Source organism: Chrysoperla carnea, chromosome 1 (assembly GCF_905475395.1).
Source record: "Chrysoperla carnea chromosome 1, inChrCarn1.1, whole genome shotgun sequence".
In the NCBI taxonomy this organism is placed as follows: Eukaryota; Metazoa; Arthropoda; class Insecta; order Neuroptera; family Chrysopidae; genus Chrysoperla; species Chrysoperla carnea.
In genome coordinates this window covers 86,690,307-86,696,306 of record NC_058337.1, presented here as the reverse complement: position 1 = coordinate 86,696,306, position 6,000 = coordinate 86,690,307, and the positions used below count along the sequence as shown (strand labels likewise).

The 6,000-nt window shown below is 28.6% G+C and overlaps 1 protein-coding gene across 1 annotated transcript in view; it reads left to right on the top strand.

Moving 5' to 3' along the window:
• The first annotated feature begins 4,191 nt into the window (after positions 1 to 4,191).
• Positions 4,192 to 6,000, top strand: part of LOC123306201 (uncharacterized MFS-type transporter C09D4.1) — a 43,397-nt gene continuing 41,588 nt past the window's right edge. The window contains exon 1 of the mRNA XM_044888115.1: positions 4,192 to 4,255. The gene's annotated coding sequence lies outside the window, so the exon portion shown is untranslated. The remainder of the gene's footprint in view (positions 4,256 to 6,000) is intronic.

Sequence of the window (6,000 nt, the reverse complement as noted above, 5' to 3'; positions counted from 1 at the left end):
TAATACTTTTTTGAGTAAACTTTTTCGAAGTTAGTAGCATAAAAATGAATGTTAGAACTTGTTTAAGAGATTTTCCGAGAATAATCTATTTGGAAGTTTTATCTTCCTTCAACATTTCCCGTTTCAATATAAAATTTACTGCTAATGCTCTAATTTCTCACCATCAGTTAAAATTTCAAATTGATCCGATGATTTATAAATAATTTCGAGTTAAAGCACGGAAAAATTTGGGGATGCATTAACCTCAACACAAACATATAGGTGTTTCATAATTCGATGTCCACCTTGCAGGGACTTATACTAGAGCTCATATGCATAAAACTTGAACAACTACTTATACGCCGAAAATGCACGACTCTCTAGTTAGAGCAACTTTTAATTTTTTTCAAATGTAATAACTCATAAGCTGTTAGATTCAGCTCAGTTATATGACAAATGTGCGACATTTTTTGCACCGCCAACTGTTAATTTCAATAAAATGTGAAACAAATGAAAAATTTTAAAAATTGGTTTAGCTCGAGAGCCGCGCATTTTCTGCTTATAGTTATTTGGTCAAATTTGTTGAAAATGAGCTCTAGTAAAAGCCAATTTTTTTAAATGTTACTTTCGCATTGAAAACACCTGAAAACATAAGGTATCATAAACTTTTTTTTTTCGGATTTCAAAGCGAAGGCATCTTATTCCTCTCAGAAAGTAAGAAAGGTCATATTTTATCCTCTAAAATATGGCGGGTCCTCATTCTTTATGAATATCAAATCTAAACGAACTTCGCAAAATTAATTTGATAACTGGAGATTTTATTTATCCACATGTAATCAATATTTTGCTTCTACCAACTCTAATAAATGAATGACCACATAATTTCCACTTGGATTAATACAAATTTAATTAATCGTGAATGTTGTTCTGTGCCAATATTCAACTATCAAGGACCATTCATGAGTCTGTACAGAAATAATAACTTATAAAATTTTAATTTTCACTTTTATAGTACATTTTATTTTTATTTTTGTTAGCAATTACACAATTTATTTAAAAAAATGATTAAATTAAATAAACAAATTTAAAAAAATTGCGTAAATTACATGAATATTCGTCAGTTCATAAAAATTACTTTTGTTGATCAATTGTTAATTAAATATACAGGTATCTAATACTGCAATTAAATTTATGTGATGCCATGAGATTTAAAAATTTTTAATTGGTATGGGTAGGTAAATGTATTTTTAAAAATTTTTGCCCACTATTCAATCTAAAAGTACTTTTAACATTTGTGTATTTTTGTTTGCATTTGTTAAATAAGTAATTATAATGTTTAGTAATTATTATTTGCATAATTTAGATCTTCTAGAATAAATTGTTAAAAGATGAAACTCCACTGTCATAGTAACATTGGAACTTAAAATTCTTTATCAGTTTGTAAATTCTTTTGAGTCTTTTTAGTTGCCATTTCAACTCCGGGGGGTTAAATTTTTTAATTTCCTTTTACAGTAAGAATAGGTATGGTTTTTTATTTAAATATAAATGCTGGAATTGTTAAATTCAAATTTTTTATTTTTCCACAACTTTGAAAAGAAACCAGTACTGGATTTCAGCAAGAAAAACCTAACACTTCAAAATTTTGAAATTTTAGAAATCTAGAATCCGAGAAACAAATTTCTATTTGTAAAATATTGGATCTAATGAGTTATTTAAATTCCTGGTTATTTGATCCAATTATATTAAAAGGTGAAGGAAAAAAGGATGAAAAAAATGTAAACCTCTTCCGAAACGTAACCGAATCAAAACATTTGATAAAAAGAACAAATAATTTCCTCTTGGGGTACAATCAAATTTAATTTGTATAGTTTATTTTCAATTTTTCAATTATTTTAATTTACTAAAGTAAATGTTCAACTAATGACAATAAATATGTTCACAGCATTATCTTTTCCTGTTAAATGTTCTAACCGCTTTCACAAAAACTCATATTAAAACTCTAGCAAAACTATTCCGATAACTTAACATGGTTATTGTATTGGCCGTAAAAGACGTCTTGATCTTGCAAAATCCAGACTGATTTATGTCATCATTATATGTATTAGTATAATGAGAGATTTAACTACACAATTATCTCGCTAATAGCTCGAGATATGTAAACATAAGTGATATTATTGGCGGAAAATAAGAGAAGTGACTACGTGATCATCATATCGAAAATATCGTAACATGGGTATTATTCTTATACTGGACTAAACAGATGAGTTTTTATGTTTTTTAGAGGAACCAGTATAATTCACAAATTGCATTTAAATAAAATTAATTGCTTTTGGGGTCCCTTACCCTTTGGTAAAAATTTGATCATTGTAATGTCTTTTCTGGTGTGTTTTTTCATGAAACCAATAATTCACATTAATATTTGAACCATTAAATAAAAATATTTGACACATAATAATTCAAGTATGAAATAGAAGTGTGGCACCCTGAGAGTCTCGTGCAGATCATGAATTACCTTCGATCCACCACTGCTTTTGATACTTGTCTAACATCATCCTAAAAATGGTCATAACCAGTGTTGTACCTACATATGAATTTTAAAAAGTACCTTGATACAGGTAAAGCTTATATTTTCAGTACCTAGGGACCTAGGCATAGATATTAGATGTTCGTTCGAAATTGTACCTTATTGGGTTCAGATATTTTCAGGTCAAAAGTAATGGTACAAAATTATATTGTGTTTTTTAGCGTAATTAATAATTATAACTTTAATGTGCCAAAACCAATGTTTTTGGCAAAAAAATAAAAGGCATTTTTTCGGGTATTTGTATGATAAACAAAAATTTTCCAAAACTTAAATCAAATTTTGCAAAAATTAGTGATAAAAAATTTTGAAAATGCGCCAATATTGACAACCAAATGATCCTCAGATATTTCAAATGTATCGAAATTTAGGTAAAGGTATTCGATAGAGACATATACCTAAGAACAAGAAGGGTGTACATTTGTACCCATATACTTAACCACACTGTAGATAATAATGCTACAACAATGCCGCTTCTTTCTATAAACTATGCAACTTAAACACCACGTAAATCCAGTGTGTTGTCTACTTCAAAAAATTGTTCTTATTTATACAAAATTTAAGTAGAAATACTCTTACAATTCCTGTAAAACCCTAAAATTTTCGACTTTTGACATATGTCAAAAAGAAAATTTATTTACAGAAAATGGGACCAGATTTTTGCCTGATTTCTTCAAATTTGAAGAAATCGAATCCGAAATTTTTACCAGAAAGTTGCACTCGTATTTGCTGAACATTTTTAGAGTTCCGGTTCCAAATGTTGTCAAACAAAAACGGAATCCTTATAATTTCGTCATATCCGCTGATTAAATTGATATATCGTTGCACAGAGTACGAGAGCAAAATTGTAAAATTTTGATCGTCTCTCAACAGGGATGGACACAAATTAATAACAACTATCAAATCTTTATTTGCATTCCCTCTAATGTATGGAGTATCTTTGGACATAACACCAGCAGGAACAGGATTAATAACTCATATCAGTTGATATTGAACTTTACATAAATGTAAATTAAGTTGCCTATAAAATAAAAAAATAACTTTACAATGTGTTTTGGTTCAAATTTTGTAAATGAAACCTGTTTTTAAGAACAATATTGGGAATTCCCAAATATTCATACCATTACTCATTTATTTCAAAATTTCTCAAACTTTTATAACCTTGCAAAAAATTTTCTTTGTGTCAAATTTATCATTTTACAATAAAATATAACTAATAGGATAGATAAAAAGTAAACTGCCCTTTTTTATCAGAAAAGAACGTTAATAACATGCATTAAAAATTTCCTTGAGCCGTGATAATAGATCGTGTATCAGTATGTAATATGTATATGAGATTCGTGTAATTCTAAATCATATTTAAATAATATAACATGTACGAGACGTATATTTTTATTAACTAAAGTGGTTTGTTTTAGATACAATAAAGATTAATTGTATAGTTTGACATATTACTTTACATTTGGTTATGCATTGTTGGTGTTGAATATATTTGTATAATTTAATTCTCTGTGTTATCAATAAACAAATTTTATCATTTTGGTTTATTTGTACAAACAAAAAAAAAAGATCAAATGAATAAATACTATCGTTATTGGATATCATAAAAATTATATTAAAAAAAAAAAAAAGAGTGTTTAAATATTTTTAATCTTATTAACTGAAGTTCAATAATCTCATCAAATTGCTCTTATTGTAAGTAAATTTTTTATTTAACCCTATTATAATACCTTTGTTTAATTGATCATATTAATCAAATTTTAGATCATTCAAAAAGTCCTAATTAAAGTAAAGCGCATATTAATTAAAAAGAAGTGAAAACAAACAATTGACTGAGTTAATTGTTAAAATACCTTGCATAAATAGCATTGATTACTATATCACATTGCACATACATATACAATTTATATAATACATACTATATAATTTACGCCTTATTTGTGCCCTCACGGGTAAACAGTGATGTTTACCAAAAAATGTTTCAAACAAAAGTTGTTTATTTTTTAATAAGGAACATTACATTTAAACTTTTGTTCTATCTCTAACGGTTTACAAGATGGGTTCGTCAAGACCCAATTGACCTATGTTGCTCATTTACAAACTCGACCTCACTTTTTCCTACGTCCTGAGTACGCTGTAAAAATTTCAGCTTGATATCTTTTTTCGTTTTTTGAGTTATTGAGTTGGCAGACGAACGGATGGCCGGACAACCAGAAATGGTTTTTATGAACACCTATACCAAAATTTTGTTCGTAGCATCAATATTTTTAAGCGTCACAAACTTGGGACTAAACTTAATATACTATGTATATTTCATATATTCATGGTATAATAAGCTGTCCATCAAATTTTTTGTTTAATTTAATCTAAAAACTATTTTTTATTGATATCGAATATATATTTAAAAACTGAGCCCATGGGCTTTTTTTCAACGATAGACACTTTCATGGATTGCAAATCATCCTAGAAAGAGACGTTAGCTTGGACCTCACGTCTATTGTTTTGGAAAAGCGTATTCCCTCTGATCTGTTTCGTTTGATAGATTCGACAGAAGCTAGTTCCCTCACCTCCAGTTCACTCTCGAGCCCTAGATTCATTGATCAGAGTTTAACCATTCTCAGAATCTGTATGGCAAACTATCTAAGTAGTGCTGGGTATAGTTTATACATGGTTTGGTGACTATAACCCCTTCAGAATCCCTGTTGAAGCCTCAATAATACACAATTCGAGAGATTTTTGTGAACTCTTATATTTATTTTGATAGATACTGCCTAGACAGTGATATCTAATTCGAAGGTTTGTACTGCTAGGAATTAACAAGCAAAATTTTTTATTTATTTCTGAAGGTGAGATCCCAAAAACGGTCCTATTAAAGAAAAAATACAGCTGGAATCTTTTAATTCAAGAAACAGAGATAACATATACGAATTTTTGGGTCGATCGGATGAAGGGTGTTTTTGCAACAACCAAAAAAAGGTGTGAAGTAAAACCTCAAGTGACTGGAGTAGTACCATGATAAAATTAGAGAGTATAAAATACAAATTTAACATCCATTTTAAATTCTGACACCTTTAACATATAAATTATTATCATTTAATTTCAATAATACCAAAGCAAACAAAAATAAATGAGATAAAGTTGCTTTCATAAAGCAACGATAAAGTTGATTTAATAATTAAAATATTTATGTATATACAATTAACCAACCTTAATAATATTTATGTTATGCAGTGTCTGTGGCATTCAGTAGCGAACTGCGACCGATTAAGCTTTTTTCAAATAAAACCATTATTCGAATAAAAACGTAGGATGTACATTTTTGTAAGCCGACAACGACAACATGTCTAATACTTGACGTCATGGCCTGATACTAACGTCAGTAGCACCAGTTATCTTCAGTTCGTTTTTGCCTTAACTAATTATGCACCTTCACGTTCCAT